The sequence below is a fragment of the Lissotriton helveticus genome, chromosome 6 (genome assembly GCF_964261635.1).
Source record: "Lissotriton helveticus chromosome 6, aLisHel1.1, whole genome shotgun sequence".
Lineage (NCBI taxonomy): Eukaryota > Metazoa > Chordata > Amphibia > Caudata > Salamandridae > Lissotriton > Lissotriton helveticus.
In genome coordinates this window covers 597,656,504-597,677,244 of record NC_136067.1, presented here as the reverse complement: position 1 = coordinate 597,677,244, position 20,741 = coordinate 597,656,504, and the positions used below count along the sequence as shown (strand labels likewise).

General features: G+C 44.3%; 1 pseudogene; it reads left to right on the top strand.

The window, feature by feature from the left end:
• The first annotated feature begins 734 nt into the window (after positions 1-734).
• LOC144761450 (mitochondrial import inner membrane translocase subunit Tim23 pseudogene) lies at positions 735-1,543 on the top strand (annotated as a pseudogene).
• Positions 1,544-20,741: the final 19,198 nt, after the last annotated feature.

Here is a 20,741-nt window from a genome sequence, read left to right as displayed (position 1 = left end):
AAATTTGGAACGGTTCGGCAAAGAAGGTTTCAGTTCATCAGATAATGACTGTAACCTCATCAAAGCAGTCCAAGCTAGCTCTCAAAAAATCTATCAGCATAGCATCCTCTCGCAAGGAGAAAGAAAAAAGTCTGGCATTTTGGAAAGAAGCAAAAATCAATGGCATCGGCTCTCCCTGGGGGTTTCTTCTTTTATAAAGTCCCTAACAACGTCCCGGTGATGTAGTATCACACCACCATTGAAAGACCATCATATGTTCAGATTCACATAATATAACCTAAGACACTTGCAACAGTGAGATGCATTCCCATACTGGTCATGAGAAACAAGAGATTAGGAAGTCTGCATAGTCCTAACATCGATGGAAAGCGATACAAAGAAAACATTTATAGCAAATAGCTGGAGTCCTGTTCCTATAGGAATATTCCACAGCGAACGTTGAAGAAACATTCAGGAATGTCAAGATTTGTACATATACAGGACAAATAAAGCAACATTTTACTAATTGTAAATGAGAGGATATTGTATTAAGTCAGGGAAAGGGTCAGCATTAGAGAAAAAGCATTTTTGAAAGTGCCTTTAAGTTAGCATTACACGTCTTATTTGAAACTGACTTCTACTTCAACCTCAAATATAATGTAATTGAATTAATTCAAATAGAGAATATATTTATAGAATTTTCACCAAACATTATTACATAAAAATAGCTAATGTTAGAAATACCTTCTCATGTGTAGCAGGCACCGTGGAAACGAAGCAGCGAGGTCATAGCGAGAGCTGGAGGGAAACTGACGGTGCCTGAAACACTCGGCAGCATGGACACCGGCGGGCCCGGCTCCTCGGGAGGCCGCGGCCGTCTGGGTGGCTTCTTCGGAGGGGCGGGACCCGGGTATTCTCATGCGGATCTGGCGGGAGTGCGGTTAACTGGAACGAGCCCCCTGTCTCCTTATTTAAACGTGGATCCCAGATACCTTGTGCAGGACACAGAGGAGTTTATTTTACCCACAGGAGCTAGCAAAACGCGTGGCAGATTTGAGCGGGCTTTTTTCACAATTGGAGGATGCTGCCTAACAGGCGCTGGGTTTGGTGCGCTGAATGGATTACGAATGGGTTTGCAAGATACTCGTAGTATGGCCTGGTCCAAACCAAGAAATGTACAGATTTTAAACATGGTGACGAGACAAGGCGCACTTTGGGCGAACACTTTGGGGTCTCTGGCCTTACTGTACAGTGCATTTGGCGTCCGCATTGAAAAGACAAGAGGTGCAGAAGATGACCTGAATACTGTAGGTGCTGGAACGTTAACAGGAATGCTTTATAAATCCACAGGAGGAATCCGTGGTGTTGCCCGTGGCGGTCTGATGGGCCTAACGCTTACCAGTCTATATGCAATATATAACAACTGGGATCACATGAAGAGTTCTATATCACGGCAGTCACTTTGAAGGACTAGAAATGCCCCTATAAATTCCCTCTACGAACTGTTTTTCCAAGGTGGTATTTGACTTTTAATGTGTTTGTGTCACATGGAAGACTCCTGGCAGCTCTGATCCTGTCGCTATGTTGTCTTCAAGAAAATACTACGAACATCCAACCCGGCCACTGTTGTGCGGATCAGCACCAGTCTGCCTTCCAGGAAACCAGGCGCCCACTTGTGCACAATCAGTCCTTAATTTTATTATTTTTAATTTGGGTCTGATCTATACACAACTTGTGATTAGTAACGCTCAGTGCCGGTGTTCCATGGTGACCATTCCATAATAATTAACAACTCCAGTATTTTTGTATTTATTTCCCATGGGTAACAAAGGATGGTGTTAGCTTCTTTTAAGGAATGTCCAAGTGCACCATAGTCCATTCTCTCAAAATAATATCGGTGTGACGTGAGCTAATGACTGAATGCACATGAACATTTATATTGCAACCTATGACAATGTTCAGATGAGAAATACCTTGCTACTACAACTTTATTCAACATTCCTATAAGTGTATAATTTTCAAAATTCACATCACAAAATGTGTTTTCTACTTTTCATAAACTATAGAATCTCCAGTATTTTATCAAGATTGTATCTAATTTCGACACGTTTTTTCACCGACTTCGCCTTCGACGCTGACAGAAATCATTACAACACTAGGCCACTTTATTTCACATCAGATTTCATCAGTAAACATTAATAGGTACATACGAAATGTATTAGTGCAACTCGTTTAGATGTGTTAGTATTACAATATATATTGGTTTTCTTCATGTCACGTTTTAAAGCATCCTTTTACGGTGCTTCTACTACACTCAATTTCATATGTCACTCTGTCTAATGTGTGCAAAGTGTACTTTCAGCTCTTCGTGTCTTAAATCAGTAAATGTGTTGGTTGTTGTAATTTTTAAAAACTTGCCTCATCAGTCCCCCTTCTGATGGCTAATCAAGCCATCACCTTATATACCACATCAGATCTTGTCACGGATTATGGGTCTGTTGTCTTTAACCTTTTCCTTCTATTCTCTTCTAAAGTTTTTAATTCATTATAATATTTACATTGGTCATCCTCCATTTCAAGATCAGTTCTTGTACTTTTTACACCATGATTTTAATTATTTTTGTATCTGCAAAATTTGATTGATGATATCAGCAGCATTATGCACAAAGAGGTCGCTTCTAAAGGTCTCAAGATGGAAATCACCAATCCATTCCAAGTTTCGCAAACAGTTGCTAACATTTGACAATCCCGTACATATGGTTTCCGAGACACCATCCACTTTTAAATCGGTTGTTGAAAATTCAGAATGTAGATTTAGATGTTTAAGCATGGTAAATTCAGAAAAGATCAGCTCTTGATTAAAGTAATAATATTGCAATTGATCAGTACCATAAAACAAGCTAGCTAACCCACTGCAACAAATTCCATATGTTAAAGGTAAGTTGTGGTTAGTTTCTTCTTCAGCAACTGATGAAGGTATCTGAATACAAATATAGCAATCACCAAATCTATAGTATTTACATATTGGCTAAGCAAAATAGTATAAACCTTTTAGCTAAAATCTATTCCCAAAACCTTGCTGTGTAAAGAGCAGTCATTCAAGTCAACAGAACTTGAATAATTTCTCTTGACCTTTCCTGAAGAAACAGTAGGTTTAAAGTCCTTTATAGAAATATAATGCAGCAGATTTATGATAATAAGTATTGTAATTAATATCAAAACAATAGTAGAAAGTATATATATATGGCATCTCAAGATTCAGACCATTCAGCTAGAGAAAAAATCAAAAATAGCAGCAGTGGTTTGAGCAATTCAACAAAGTCTTAGCGCTAAAAATGATGGCAAAGCTCAAAATCTCAGTCACAGTAAGACTCTCACATGAGCTTCGTTGTTGAGTATATTCAGGAAAAACTGTGTCAGTCCATCGAATGGTGCATTCAGATGAAAGTTTAAATCAATGACAAGTTTATTTCAACGAGGTTCAGGTGGAAGCTTATTGTTAGCACAATACTTGTAGAACTCTCTCTTCCACTCATTGACAGCCAAATAATTTCATTCAGGACATGTGTACCTTTGACTCAGTACCTTTGCTCTCTTTGATCTCCTCACAACTGTTTGCTCATATTCTGTATCACTTTGATCGGATTATTCAGAACTTCAGGCATAGTTGGTGGTACTCGTCCTGCGGTCAGCACTCTTCTCAATATTTCACCTCTTCTGGGGCAATGGTCTCCAGGCACAACTCACTTTCTTGCTGTACTAGGCCCTTTTCTTAGAATCTGTACCTCTCGTAGTCAAATCTATTGGTTGTGACCCTTCGTACATATAGTTGACTTTCCCGGACCCCCTCAGGCCAAACAAGTGATGTCCCAGTAGCTTGCTTGTCCCAAACAGCTTGACTCACCTGATCCCTCTGTCTCCCTGTCTCCCTGTTACCACCAGCAAATTAGGAATAGGTGCTGTTGTATCATCATGGGGACTTGGGACTCTGCAAGTGTGGCTGGTATGAACCCATTTTGGGAGACCTCCACACTTCACAGCGGAATTGGTATCTTTGACCACCTGGAATGGCTAACTCCAATGAGGTTCCAGACGTGTTATGCACGTGTTGCTTCACCATTACCCAGTCACCGGATTGAGGTCTTGGCACTACACCAGTTGGACCGTAGGGCAGCTTCTTTAACCTGGTGAATGAAGGTATCACATCAGCGAGGCCCTTGCAAAAGTTCAAAATCATACCATCCATTATGTTGACTAGCACATTTGCAGTAACAGCTGGCAGCTTCATCACATGTCCCATGATAACCTCATGAGATGACAATCCTGTCTTTTAGTCTGGAGTACTCCCCAAACTCATTAACACAAGCGGCAATGCATCTGGCCACTTCAGATGTGTAGAAAAACATACATTTGCCAGTCTTGATTTCAATGTGCGAAGGATTAAGGTTTATGTCACTGATGAGACTTCCTTGACCAATAATATTATCCTCAAGTGGGGCCCCATTAATTTAAAACTAATTTCCTCTCAGAATCTTATAAGCTAACTTTGTTAGCTTCCAGGCTTTACCACTTAAGCAACAAATCACCTATCTCAAAGAATTTCTTTTTACAGAAAACCTTTGCTTTGTTCATAGTACACTTTTTCATTGATATATGTCTGTTTAGAATTGGCTTCCCTTTCTCTAAAGCATGACTCTGTCCTCTAGATACAAAAAGAATATTTATGGAATGCAGTTCTAGGAAGTTCTGTTACTTCCTAATATCATTTTTACCGATAACCTCACTCCTCCCTTTTACTTTTACTTTGGAATGCACCTGAGCAAGCCCAGCTCCTCCTGGAGTATGGCTGGGCCGAGAGCTGTTCCGGCGGTGTTTTTTCCGGACAATGCTGATCGCTTAGCTCTAATGGCTGTTACTGTTTTCAAAGGAGCAAGCGTGTCCAGTGCAATAGAGATCAATTGATTAAAGCAGAGCGAATTGTTGTCAGGATAACCCATAAGGGAAGGCAAGGTCGATTGAAGGGTGGGTCCAAAGGCCTCCTTTGTAACATTTCACCAATTCCTCCTCTTTCCAGATGTTTTACATTTCTTTGACTGGTTGCCCACGTCATGAATGCCGACTGGTGATGTTTGAAAAAATTAAGTCCAATATATGGCCCGCTCTATGGGTAGAAGTTGTAACTAACTGGGTTAGGTTGAGACCGACTAGAGTCTGAGTTAGCTGAGACGCATGTGGGCAGTTTGGGACATCAAAATGTGTGTTAAAATTTCCCTGAATGGTTAAGTTGTCGTATTGTAACTTCAATTGGGAAATGGCATCACATAGTTCTAGAAGACAACTGTTATAGCAGTCCGGGGGCTTATAAACCAGCACAGCGGTGAAAAAAAAAGAGGGAGTAAGTTTGATACATAAGATAAGGCCCTCAATGTTACCAATTTGACCCAACCTAGATGTAGAAACCTCCCACGTATCCCTCAGGACAATGGCTACTCCCCCTCCCACCCTGTCTCCACCCCAGTTGGTGCACAACATCTGATATCCCGGCCGAATAGCCAGGGCAAGATCAGGATTGGAGCAATCCTTCAACCACCTTTCCATTAGAAACAAGATCCCAAGTGTTGTCTGATAAAGGGAGCCATATATCAGTGGAGTTTTTTGGAAGTGACCTACAGTTAATTAGACAGGCTCTAAAACTCACCCCTCTGTTAGGAGTCTTATTAGATGGAGCACCTCCCTCCTCAGACATGGTTGGGACCCCTAGACTGGAACCACAGGCCTTACACCGGAGATCTGAGTTTTTCACATCAGGATCAACATGTACGGTATTAAAACAAGGACCTAAATTCAATTCAAGGCCAGGAGAGCTTCTCTAGACATCGTACTGGCCTGTTGTTTTTGAAAGTGGGCAGCGTGGCGTACACTGGACGTGGTCCGGACCCAGACGGGCGTAGATGGGCTTGCCTTTTGGGGCCACGGCTGCACGCGTCCACTGCTCATCCGCTGCATGGATCATCTTAGGGAAAGGCGTGGGAGATGGTCTCTAACACCTAGACCGCTAACCTAAGCAAGATGGCGCCCAAAAATGGCCCAGTTGAGCGGAGTAAAAATGGTGCTTCGCTCGGTGACTGCACAGGTTAAAAATACCCCCAAGAGTGCACTCCGCAACACGCAGATAGTGCAATTAAAAACCCTTTCCCTACTGTTGTACTGACTGGAGTGGGAATAGTCAATGTTATCTATCCGCAATCCAACACTTTCACTACTGTTGCATTAACTGGGGGAGATTTGTGAATCCTACCCAGTTTTATTGTTTTTGTGTTGCGTGAAGTGGGAGTAGTACATTTTTTATGTATTTACTATAATATTTGCATCGTTTTGTATAAATTGTAGTGGGAATAGTTTATGTATTACATTTTATATTTTGTAATTTATTTTATATTTTTATAGTTTATATGAATATGTTTTTGTTAATTTAAAATTATAATATTTATAATTATTAATGTTTTTAATGTGTAAACTATTTTAACAAAATTGTAAGTTGTTTACTTTTTAAATTTAATTATAATGGTTTGTTTTTTGAAGATTTTATTTTATTGGTATATGTATGCCTATATATATATTTATTAGTTATATTTTTATATTAGTTAAACATTTTGAAATTATATTATACATTAAAATTATTAGTTTAGTAATTGTTTTTAAGTAGATATATGGAAATACATATATTAATGAATATATACATGTTAACTGTTTTTTAAATATGTATGTTATATTTATTAAGATGTATATTAAATCTATTTTTTATGAATTTGACTATGTAACATATTTAATATGTAATATTTTAATTTATATAAACATGTTTAATTATATTTATTACAATGATATTTATTACAACAATATTAGGTTTTGTTATAAGTATAGGATGATGATATTTTTGACATTGATATTTTGGTCATGATATTTTGGTATGGAGAGATTTTGGGGGTCGATATTTTGTCAGTGAACCCTTTCGGTGGTTAATACAAATTTTTCTTTTTGCGTATTTTACATTCTTGACAGTATTTCTTGATTGTAGGGATGATCCCTGGCCAACTGAAAGGGGATAGTATGGCTTGTATGGTTTTCTCAGGCCCAAAATTAAGAGTGGGCATAAAACTAAGGCGTTGATTACGAGTTTGAGGGTCCTTGGACTGCCATGGCAGCGGTGGCGTTTTGACGGTGGTCCTCTGTCTGCAGTATTACGGATTGCAAGGTATAGCAGGGTGAGCGCTGGTGCACCACCACATATTCATAGCGCTTTGAATACAAAATGATGCTTAGCCGTGGACTAGCCAATGGACCTGTGTACCACAAGTATATGAATCGTATTTAGGCTGGTGCGTAGCTCCTTGGGAGGGTGGGTGGTGTGGTATGTAAACTGCTCACTGAGACAAGTCATCTACTGTGACATATTTGGGTACAGAGGCTTTTAGATGGTCAATGTGAAAATCCTTTGTTTTCATGCAGAAGAATGTCATGACACACAAACCTAAACACACACACTTTCGCACACTCTTTGTATAAAAAAACACATAAAACATATTGGCTGTGTAAGAAAATATTGCCTCTAACCACCTCGTCAAACTACCTATCACATACCTCACCCTTACCACATTCCGTTAGGCCTCCCTCAGGCACCTTGCCTGTCGTGTATTGTCTCACAAGCCATATCCCAGCACTATTGTACCGAAACGTTAGGCTAACTCCCCATTTCACTGACAAAACCACGCCCTTGTATACAAGGGTCCTACATGTTGTTGTACCTCAATGACATGCCCTATAAAAATCAACTGCTGCGCTGGCAGTCCCAAAATAGCCACTGCACACCCCACACTAAAGTACAGGTGTCAATCAATAATGAAAGTAATGCCTTCAGTATGAGGCCATCCACACCACCAAGCCAACAACATTTAAACTTGTTATGTTCCACACAAATAACTCCACAACTAACACACTACAGATCCAGGTAGACATTGAACTGCACCTCAACATTACCCTGCACAACACTAAGTCAGTGTGAAAATCACACCCCTACCATGATGCTTTGTGGACAGAAACCTGGACAAGATGCACTAGTCACCAACTCCCCATCATAATAGCACATACTTGCCCGTGTCCTCAGCCCAAATAAACCATCTCTAGCAGGGTCCTAAAACTCTATCACACCTTCCAACCACTAAGCTTCACCATACTTACACACATATCCCACACCAGAAGCCAGTATCACCTAAAGGGACAACATCGAATCATTGGCAAATACATCCAAAGGCACATTTGAAACCTCTCAGACAGGATATCAATCACACTATTGCAAGTACTAAGCCCAAAGTTGAGGACAGTGTGACACTATACAAGATAACACATGCCTATAAACAACATTTGCACCATAATTGGCGAATCAAGCATATCTGGGACAGCCAAATGCTTCACATAGTCCCACCCATGTGAAGGCAATGTGTAGCGGCAACTTAGGACAGCAACCACATCTCCCACAGCTACAGGTAGTAGCAGAAACCAACACACAGCCAAATGAACACAATTCAGGGCAAACACACACAAAAGTATGACAAGCTGACACTCTCCATGTGTGGAAACACAAACATCTGAGTCCAACACACAGCACACATATCACAACAACGTCATTGAGAGAAGGCCAGCAGAACTTGGCAGACATCTGCCAAGGTGAAATACTTATCTAATGTAACCCACACAATGCAATGTCACAGCCAATGGGTGTTGATGGCTCACATCGTGTTAATTCACATGTCTCCTCATCCACAATAGCTCCTGAAGAGGTGCAAAGCTAAGATCACAATCAGCACTAAAAAAGGACCACCTATTTCTAAGTACACCAATGTAGTAGTACCAACTGAAGGAAAGCATCACTTCATTTTGCATGATAAATAATTAATCAGTCAGTCAGTCAAAACCACTTTATTTGGTTATTGAAAACCATAAAAGCATGTTAAAATATCCATCACATAAAAAACAAATTTTACACAGAATCAATCATAGAAAAAATACAGTCCCAGATCGAAATACACATAAAAGATACTTCTCTACAAATTCAATCAATGAGATATAAAATACACATTGTATAAGGGAGAAACAATTGCACATAAAAAGAAAGGGTAGAACTACCCCAAATATAAAAAAGCTCTCTAAAATATTCAAGCAATGCGATATAAGATGCATATAGGACGAAAGAATAACATTTCACGTTTAAAGTAAAAAGTATACATACAAAAAATCAAATCACATAGGCCCACTTTCTTTATTATTTTCTTTTTTTCCTTGCTCTGACTGCTGCTACTAAAAAAACTGGCGCTATTAAAAAATTTCCAAGGGCTACTCAGCATCTGCAGATATGTTAGGGCCAGTCTAGCCTGCAGAAAACCTTTGTCCTTTAAGATTGGGAAAATAAAATGCTTGCGGAAAAGCAAATATTAATCACAAAACAGGACAAAGTGCAAGATATCTGGCCTCGAAAAGCTATTGCAAGAGCAAGGTCCCAGATCCTCTATCTTACTCCAGCCCAAGGGTTCAGCCAATAGAAAATGTAAATAGTTAAACCTCAATCTGGTCAAAAGAAAACAATGTTCAGGCTTAGTGACTATGACTAGGTAGGGCTCCGTAAAATAAGAGGATTTTAAGATCTGATGAACACGGACAGTAGGTTTCAGTAGTTCCCTGGCCTCTCTTTCTGCGGACGCTAAGCGTAAGAATGAGGTCTTAGCCCACACCAGATCTTTTTTGCGTATTATTTCTGGGTTATCAAATACTTCCGAGCGACCTAACAGCTTTCCTTTTCACGTGTCTCAGCCATTGAATACTGCTAGCTCTATCTACTGCAATACAGTCTCGCATGATCTCTTGATTTAACGCTAATTCTGGATTAGACGAGATCGAGATCTATTGAAGAAAAGGGGATATTCTAATCAAATCAGCCACATAACCAATACCCACTTGTTGATAGATTATATACAATGATATGGATTGGGGGACTAATAGCAAACTTCTTAAACATGTATTTTCCATGGTTTGGAGCTTTGTACAGTTTTTATAACCCCAAATTTCAGAACCATAGTTTGCAATGGCAATACTCTTAGATTTATATATTTTTAGCATTTCCTGCATGGGCTTGGCACCCAGCCTCCGAGCAAAATCGAGTACCGCACCTATGGATCTTGCCATAGTGTTTCTCTTCACCCTAGTTTGCGGAGCCCATCAACACCTGTAATCAAATAAAACACCTAAATACGGGAATGTGGTGACCCTAGTTACACAACAGTATGTTTTGGATTTTCTTGACTTCGCTCCCATACTCATGGTGTGTGATTTGGAAAAATGGCCATTTAAATCCAGTGAGCCCATAAAGTCGGCAAAGGAGGTCAACAAGTGCTGGAGCCCCACTGCTGTGCGTGCCAATAGGGCAGCGCCGTCTGCATAAAGTAATGCAAGATTTAAATCGATTTACCACACAAGAAATATCCTTTGCGGCTCCACAAAGGACCGAATCTAGGTTATTGATATAAAGGGTGAATATCAAAGGAGCCAGAATACAGCCCTGTCTGACTCCTCTTATAATAGCTATCTGTTGCGTTAAGTTACCCTTTTGATCGAACCTTGCTGCTACCGAGGGGTCCCTGTGCAGATCAAACAGGAAGTACACAATGTTTTTATCCATACCCATTGTTAGCAACAAGTTCCAGAGCTGGGATCTATTCACTCGGTCAAACGCTGAGGATAGATCCATGAAATTGAGATGAAGTGTCCCTTTCTTGGCTATTGTATATTTCCCTATTAAGAGATAGAGGTTAAGGCACTGTTCCAAGGTGCCTTTCCTAAATCCATATTGAAGGTTTGACAGAACATCACGTTCATTAATCCATCCAGTTAATTTGCTGAGAACCACTCTCCACAATACCTTAACCGTAGAATCAATCAACGATATTGGCCTGTAACACATTGGGTCCCCTCTCTCGCCTTTTTTAAAGACTGGGACAATAATTGATATTGACCAGGGTTTTGGCATTCCCTTTTGACATACCGTGTTTGAAACAGTGGCCAATATCTTTGACCATAAAATAATATCTGCCTTAAAAAGATCAACAGGGACCCCATCTAGGCCCGGTGCTTTGTTGCAGGTAATTTGGGCAATAGCCACAGCCAATTCTTGTTCTGAAAAATGTAAACTATATGCTGCAGTTAAACACGTGGGGCCTGTGGTCGCCTGATCAGACTAATCACCATAGATATGTTGAAAATGGTTAAACCAGAGCTACTCTGGAATGTTACATCCAACAGTGTTACCCTCCAACCCTGAGAAAAAAGGTCTGTTAACGATATCCCAAAATGACATCCTATTCTTAATTACGTCTATGGATAACAGTTCATCCCAGGCTTCTTGTTTAATTTCCAATTTATGTATGTGGCGTGTCCGCTTATACTCTAACCTAGCCACAGCTATTACATTTCTATCCTGGGGTTTTTGTTTCAGGGCGTATAATAATTTTTGATGGGCAGCTGTACAGTGGTTGTCAAACCACCTCTCTTCCTTATGAATGACATCCTTGTTCGGTAGGGAGAGGGCACTAGCTACCTGCTTACAAATCCTGTCAAAAGCAGCAGCAATCATCACTCCCCCGTGGGTACTATCTTGGCATATGGCTATCTCATTCCCAACAATATTTAACAAATCATTAAAAAAAGGTCTGGTACCACCCTGGCCAATTTCAATCTACGACCTTGATCCCTGGTTTTTAAAATAGGCTCTGGGGCCATAATCTCCACAGCATCTGTAGTCTTTAGACACCCTCGTAAACTGATGCGAGAAGAATTATGGTCACTATAATGTGGCCATTGCGCAGCATAATCCGTGACAAGGGGAATTAGAGTTGTGTTGACAAATATATAGTCAATGGTAGAGAACATACCCCTGCCCTTAAAAGAAAGAATACCCACACCTACATGTGCCGTATTTGGGAAAGCCAACCCCCTTGGGCGGAATGTTCAAAATGGGTCTCTAGGTTACCACCTGTGCCAAGTTCATCAAAGACCTGACACTTTTTATTACACAAATGAAGGAAAAAATTACTAACTAAAATAATCGAAAACTGGCTATCTTGCTTCTCCTTGTATGGATCTAAAAAGTGATTTAGGCTGTGTTAGACCTGGCACCTTGGCGTGAGTCTCCCTTCCACTTTTTTATGATGTGCCTCATGTGTTTTGCTGGTGTTAGCTGCTCAGGGCACTGTGCCACTGCCAATCAGTGCCACAGTGCAAGTGCTCCCTATGAAAAGTGTACACATTGATTGGTTTCCATGATTGGCTTATTTGGTTTACTGTCAGTCCCCAGTAAAGTGCACCAGGAGTGCCAGGGCTTGTAAATACAAATGCTGCTGGTGGGCCTGCAGCACTGGTTGTGCCACCCACAGAAGCGGCCTAGTAAAATGTGTCTAAGTTCTGCCATTGCAGAACCTGCGTGCAGTCTGGTACTGTCATGCTGGCTGGGCAAGTGCACCCACTTGCCAGCCCCTAAACATTCCCTTTACTTCATATGAGTCCCACCTAAGGTAGGCCCAAGGGCAGGGTGCATTGTAAGCATAAGGTAGGACAAGCCCTGATGTGTGTGGCATGTCCTAACAGTGAATTATAGCCATTTTCGTTTTTCACTATTGTAAGGCTACCTGTTCTCATAGGCCAGAATGGGCTGCTGGAATTATTACACTCTATAATCCCAGCAGGCTCAGGGAACATGGTAGAAAGTCAATTTTAGTATGCATGAACTCAGAATAATAAAATACTTCTTTTAGTAAAGTTTATTTTAATATCCTGTGTTTGCAAATGCCACTTTTAGAAAGTTAGCATTTGCTTGCCTGACCATTTCAGCCCGCCTCTGCTAGGATGTGTATCTGCTGTCTGGTTTCTGTGAGTGACAGGGCTAGGGGATTACAGGAGACAGTCTGGGCTGCCAGGTGGTGAATAGAGGGATTACCCCCAGGATAGGTGGGAGGAGTGCCCCTTGACTCTGAATAGGGCTGTGCTCTGCCACGACAATGCTGGCTCCACCTCCTGCGGAGCGTCTGATGTCTCTGCCCTGCACCCTGAAAGAAACAGCCAGAGTCTACAAAACAAAGTGCTCCAAAACTGGGTTGAACCAGGCTCGGGCCCCCTGGCCTGCAAATACAAAAGAAACTGTGTATAAAAGTAGGAGTACATACACAAAGGGGGTGTATAGAGTAGACCACACAAACAAAAAACAGAACATAAATACCCCAATCAGGCAAATTGCTCTGTTTGGAAAAACTGCCCTCACTCACATACCGAAGTACGTGACAAGCTTCATCATTGGGCCTGCTTACAATACGCCCTGGTGTAGCCACACTCAGGGCGGAGCATAAGGGAGGGGGAAAAATAATAAATTCCACTTAACAGGACGTACAACCAGAGTAATTCGACATAAGACAACACATAACATGAATAGCGGTGAAAGCCGTGCAAACACCCAGTGACCAAAAATGTAAGTGCGACCAAAAGTGCAGTTCAAGGGAAGTGCTTAAAACTGATTAGGGGTGCCAACCAAACAAGTGTCTTTATTAAACTTTCCTTGGTACCCCTATCAGGATTAAAAAATAAGAAAGGGATGGGAAATGCCTTAAGGAGAAAATTAGGAATCTCAAGGCTTCCCTCCTACCACTGCTAAAGTAGGAGCTCAGCTCATAAACTTTAGATCCTGTTTTGACCACGAAGAACCTTGTGCCCGCTTAGAAGGACCTGGAAAAGCTGAAGGAGGAAGACTGTCCCTGACCTGGGGGACTGGCCTGCAGTGGGTGCCTTGCTGAGGAAAGGAGAGGAAAAGACCAGAAAGGACTTTTCAGAATTTGTGCCTGAAACAATCTCCAAGGGCTTGGGAACGAGCTTGCCCCCTGAACAGAGTCCCAGGATCATTGGACTCTACACTGCCTTCCCTGACGAGTTGCTGAGACCTGCCTGATCTCCTCGTGCCGCTGGGGCCCCACCTGAAGTGTGCCTCGATCTATCCTTTGCAGCCAGTGCCTGGCCGCCCCCGCATCGAGCCGCACTGCTCTCGCCTGAGCCGTGCCCCGCTCCACTGGGCCACCCGCACCCTGCCCCCCTCGTCCCCCTGAGCCGCACTGCTCTTGGCCGCCACCGCCGCTGGAAATAGCCCGGAGCCTTTGCGAGGCAAAGCAACGCCCGTACGCTTGAAGCGTACCGGCCGCCTCCCGCCCCACTCCAGCCTGCTGAGAGATCACCTGCATTGTCCAGCCGCAACCCGAACAGAAGGTACGGTTCGTACCTCAGAGGCGTCTGCACCGCACCGAGAGAGAGAGCCGCTGGTACAATCCGTACCCGCCGCTAGGTGCCGCCTCTGTACCTGCAACTTCGCACCGGACCCACCTGTGGCTTCGCCCAGCCCGGTCCGGTGCGTACCTGAAACGCTCATCGGATCGCCCGCGGTACGATCCCCTCCACAGCGCATACTGAAGAAGTACGCATCGCACAGACGCCTCGCTCTCTGAACGCCTGCGCTTCGGATCGTCTGCCCCCTCTCCGCAGTCCCGCTCATTCGCCTCGCACCTCGAGGCCCCCTAACTGAGCCGGACTGCCTGAGAGCACCGCAGACCTCGTCCCGGGCCCGCCTTCACCTGGGGGCCGCATCTGTATGCCACGGACTCCCGCTTTTCAGGTACAGTGCCACTCGGACCGCAGGGTCCGCAACGTTAAGATATCATTGTCTAAGGGTACGAACTGAACAAGAAGGGGTCGCCCACGTCGTGCGAAGCGCACAGGACCCCCAATAAAGCATTCTGAAGGAACTTCCACAAACTCTTGTCATTCCTAAGTACTGTGGCCTCAATTTAACATCGTTATGGTGGTCTTGTCTTAAAACTGCATAAGAAATATATTTTTACATAAAGCGTACGTATTTTTCTACATAACTACGCCTGGTCTCCATTTGTGGTGGGTAATTTGTGTTACTGTATGTGGTCATAAATGCTTAACTAAACTAACGCCCTGAGGATTAGCCTTGTCTGCTCACGCCACGCAACCTAAATGGTGAGCAGGGGTTATTCTTAAGGAGTAGGTCCCTTGCCCTGACTAGAGGGGAGGGTCCCTGTTTGTCACAAGTGCATACCTGTGCCAACCAGAGACCCCCAAATCTAACAGGCTGCATAAGTGTTTGTTTATAGATAACTTTTCAAAAGAATTGTAAAAGTTAAGAACAAGTAATTTTGAAGCATGTGTTGGATTGATCTTGACCGCTAAACAATTTGCAGACCCTGTATCCAATTTACAGTGACTGCCCCTCACTTTTAAGGAAATCAATGTTAGTAGCCCAACCCTCGCACAGCCTGCAACCGACGGTGCATGCTCCATATAAGTTGTATAACCATCCAGCCAAAATGTGTTTTCTCACTCCCAAGTTTCTTGAAATCCCAGTATATCATATTCCCTCACCAGCCCAATCCACATGGAGTCATCACACTTATTCTTTAGACCCGCTATATTCCAGCTTAGTATTTTCGAGATTGTTATCCCTCTTTCTGCTTCCCTTATATGTGTACTCATACTTGGGATGGTCTGACTCGGGTAAGTCTGAACCAGTGTATGGGTGTGACTTGATAGTTAATCATTGGAATTTAACTGGCTCAAAGGGGAAAATCTATTGGCCAATTTTAATGTATTCCCTGTTGGTCTAAGACCTAGGATTGCCCCAATTGTTGACAAACTTGTAGGTTGTGGGTTTGGAAAGTAATGAATCAACTAAGGCAATAGACAATGGGCAAACATTATTAGAAAAAAAACAAAATCAAAAAGTCAACGAAGAACAATGGTCAGTCCAATGCATATTTGAGGACAGGGACTTTGCCGTACCACACAACCTGCCTACGTGACACTGCCCGGAAAACCTCCCCAGGTCGGGAAGTCAGGTGGGCAGTCCAGGTACCTCATAACTAAAAATCAGGGTAGACTGGGGTCGGTGTTGGGAGGTGTAGGAGGGTGGATATCTGACTATGGTTACCCCCAACTTTTTGCCTAGTGTTTAGCTGGTTTTTGACTTAGTTGGCCTGGGATCCTGCTAATCAGGGCCCCAGGCTATCTGCTCTCACGGTAAAATGGACACCATGTACTTTAGGTACATCTCCAATTGGATATTGGACCACCTTGTGAGCCCCTGTATAGTGTACCATAGGTACCCAGGGCATAGGTGCATCCAAGGACTACCAGGGGCTGCAGCATGAATTATGCCACCCCTGGCTGGCCATCCAAATTGACACAACTGGCTGATCACTCAGCTGGGGCAAGGTCGTGTAATCACCCCTTGCTTAGATATAGTATTCCTATATCTAACCTTATATATAGACACATATGCACCTATAAGTCACTCTTATGGCAGGCCTTAACAATCCTGAAGGCAGAGGGCTTGGTTTTATGTGAGATGAGGCTCTAGCATGAGCTGAAGAACAGCAATGCTCTCGCACACAACAAAGTAATATTCATAAATGGTAATCAAAATTAAAACATAACAACAATATCAGTCAAGGATAGAAGCAGAGTCTTGAACGTGTATATCAAGGTAGGTTGTATTTGATACGTCAACAATCAGCCGACACGTGTTTCGTCGTGTAGGTGTAGTCCACAACGACTCTTCAGGGCTTGTGGCGTTTCTGCACGTGAGCAGGTTTGTTAAGATTAGCCTTAGTATGGAAGTAGATCACATTTACATCAGGGGTTGGTAAGTAGAGAGGTATGGCAAGTGTGTATGCCTCCTAAAGGTTGTGGGCACTTCAAGTTGAAAGTGGTACTCGTGGGCTTAATACGTGTGTGTATGAAGCTGTCACCGGGAGGGGATCCACTAGATAGTCGTATTCTTCATCATTAGGACAACTGTAGCCCACCGTTCATGTGGTTCTTACGTGTGAGCGAGATCCCTCCTCCTAAATTTCCTGGTCGCCGTTTTCCAGAGAACGGACCATACCTCTCTACTTACCAACCCCTGATGTAAATGTGATCTACTTCCATACTAAGGCTAATCTTAACAAACCTGCTCACGTGCAGAAACGCCACAAGCCCTGAAGAGTCGTTGTGGACTACACCTACACGACGAAACACGTGTCGGCTGATTGTTGACGTATCAAATACAACCTACCTTGATATACACGTTCAAGACTCTGCTTCTATCCTTGACTGATATTGTTGTTATGTTTTAATTTTGATTACCATTTATGAATATTACTTTGTTGTGTGCGAGAGCATTGCTGTTCTTCAGTCCAGTGGGATTTTCGAATTTCACCTTTGAGCGGTTAGGGGCTTCTCCGCTCGCTCTTAACGCACCACTATCCAACCAAATCGTTATAACTATTAGACGTACACACTAGGAAGAGCGCTGCAATTTACTGAGGTCTTTGTAAAACCCTTATCTCTGCATCTAGCATGAGCTGAGCCTGTCTGCAGCTTTCGGAACCATCTCCTTATAGCTGTTCTATGATATAGCCATACCATATACTCTTAAGTGCATTATAATCCTCGCAGTTATTGCTAACTTTGGTTTGGCTTTATCAAAACATGTCGTGTAAGGTGTCATACGCTTTGGAATACTACCCCCTCGCCAGTTCTGGTGACGGGGGTAGCATTGCACCCTTCTAGAGGGAGAAGACATGTTGTTCCTGTTAATCCCGATTAAAGTTAACCAGAGCCTCAGCATCACAAAATGGATGCTGCTGCCACAGACACAAGTCTGACCTCCTGCTGCTGGGAGTCCTTCCAGCGAGGGAGGCTTGGACAATAGATTTCCTGCCTTGGGAGGTGCTAGCACCACCCCAGACAGGCCTTAGTGTATTGGGACAGGGAGGGCTGAATGAAATGAGACACTGCCTGGGGCACACAAGGTGCTCCATGCATAGTCCGGTTGAAACCAGTTGCTGGGCACTCCTGCCCCAGCTCTGGGGCGAAACTGGACAAAGGGAAAGGGGTGTAACCACCCCCTTCCCTGGTCCCACCCATAGGAGGGACCTAGCATATAATCCAGCCCCTTTGATTGGTATAAAGGTAGGAGCTGAGTCAAGAGACTTTAGATTTATCCTGAACTGAAACTTGAAACGAAACTCTGGACCTTCAACATTCTACTGCAACTAGAAGACTGAAGAATCTCCCTTGTGGTCAAGGGGTGGCCACCCTGTGCAAACAGGCACCATCCAGCGTTCTGCGGTTTGCTTTGTCGACGCTCCCGCCAGAGCCCAAGCACAGAGCCTGGCAAGAACTGGACTTCCAGACTTCCTTGAGCCCGATCCACAGCCACAGCAAAGCTGAGACCCGTGGAGGCGACGAGAGACGTGAGACCGGACATCTTGAAAAACCTGGTCATTGCTACTTGTGCAGCTTCTGAGGCACCCTCGAAGTTGATCATTGGGGATTGAGAAGCCCCAGCCCCGAGCACCTTTTGCACCGACGCGCAGCCCTCCACACTCACCGAGTGCCACGTGGGGCCTGCTGGTACTTTTGTGCTTGACGCGTCTTTCCGGTCACTTGCCCGTTGGCTAGTGGCCTCTGTGACGACGAACCTTTGAATTTAAACCACCTGTCTGGTTGCTCCAGGTTGGCCGCTGCTTCCCTGAAAAGATGAAGCCCCCCAGACCTTGCTGGTCTGCCTCGAAGCGAATATTTGATTCCTGCGTGGGTTGCATTTGCCAAGGCCTGTTGACTCCAATCCAAAAGCCGACACCGCCGACAGCGAGATCCTTTGTGGGACAGTCCGTATCCAGCGCCTGGTTGGCGTCGACGCCTCCTGGTCCACGTGGCTGCAGAGACAGGCTTTGCATTTTCACCTGATCGCACCCGACATCGCCTGCTTCCTTCCTGGTTCCTTCATGGTCACTGGCTAGTGACCCAGACTCTGTCCCCTCTGCTTTCAGGTACTCTTCATCCTCGATCCACCCTTGGATCCAACCGGACACTTCTCTCCTGGTCGCCTGCAGCATCTTTTTACAGGTTTCAGCGACGAAACCCGACACAACTTGACACCTATGTACCCGGCTCCTGTGGGTGAGGTAACGCGAGTACTCCGGTGCTTCTGTGGGTATTGACTATCCAAGTGTCCTAGTTTTAAGTAGCTTTCTCCTAGTCCATCCGGAAGTGTCCTAAATCAACTAGTTTCTGACTCTTACGTTCCCATTGTATCCCTATGGTAACTCGCGTGTGTTTGTTTAGACACTGCACACGCATCTCGTGGGCCTCCTGCTTCCTAACTCTTATTAGCTCAGCATAGCCCCAGCGATTCCCTGGGCCCTAGACCTATTCTCTGTTCATGACGTGGTTCTTATACCACTATTTTAGTATATGGTTTGCAACGCCCCTAGGGCTCGACTGTATTTTGTGCAACTTATTGTATGATAATTGAGTAACTAGTCGGGAGCTGCTCTCTCACCCGCGTTTAAATGGAGTGACCGCGAGCTGATTTTTCCCTGCATGTTTATGGCATGTTTATGGCTTCTACCGCACAGGAGCTGACACCTTTACTGGGCTTTGTTTAGTCCGCCCGGGAGGAATGAGGATTGAGACTGTGGCTGTGGAGATAGCTTGGCTGCGGCTTACTGCGGTCCGCTGTGGTTTGCTCGGCAGCGACGGCGGCGGATGTTGTAGCCGTCGATACTGCTTATGACGCTACGAAGTTACAACGGGTCGTCTTGCCCATCGTTCTTCTTTACTTCCCCACTTTACCTCGCCTTCCCACTTCATTTTGTTTCGGATTTCACCCTGGACCTCACCCGGAATTGCCACGGTCAGCAGTTTTGCAGCCTGCGGCATTTCCCTCTGCTGACTCACGGATTTGTTCCGAGCTCGACCAAACTCCTGCTCTTTGTCGCGTCCAACAGTACCCGGTAAAAGAAGATTGTTATTATCTACAGTAAGAAAAACCAACATGCGCCGCTCGCAGCAGTAGTTGTTGTATTACCTGTCCCAGCAGTTGTTGCCTTCATCGAATTTGGGATTTTCAACGCGGGATTTCTTCACCCTTTCTGGAACCAGGACTCGTGGTGCGGGACTGCGAGGACCAGCAGCCTTAGCACCGGCCGCAGCTGGGGCCTCTTCCCGCCCACTCCCTGCCTACCTGTACTTAACTGCTCGCGGCCCCCACTTCGCGGGCGCCGCTCGCAACAGTAGTTGTTGCATTACCTGTCCCAGCAGTTGTTTCCTTCATCGAATTTGGGATTTTCAACGCGGGATTTCTTCACCCTTTCTGGAACCAGGACTCTTGGTGCCGGACTGCGAGGACCAGCAGCCTTAGAACCGGCCGCAACTGGGGCCTCTTCCCGCCCACTCTCTGTTTGTATTTAGTCACGCCCATACCGCGTTCCGCAGGATGCGCGGGCTGGCGCCGGGCGAACCCCGGGCCAAGGGCGGACCCGTTTGAGCCCGTTCGAGGCTGGAGCGGCTGGGCTGGGCTACCCCCTTAACGGCGCAGGATCTATAAAACAGTAAGTTCTTTCCCTTCATCCTTATTCAACTGCTAATAAATTGAAAATGACAGGTCGCCCTGGAAGAGGGAGTAAAGCCCTTCAAGGAGGTTCTGTGGTGGGCACGCTCGACCAATTAATTGTGAGAGCAACGTCAGTTTTAGCACATGAAATTGACCTGACAGAGCGCCGGCTGTCTTTAGGCCCAGCTCAAAGTAAGCGATCATCCCTAAGGCTCATTGC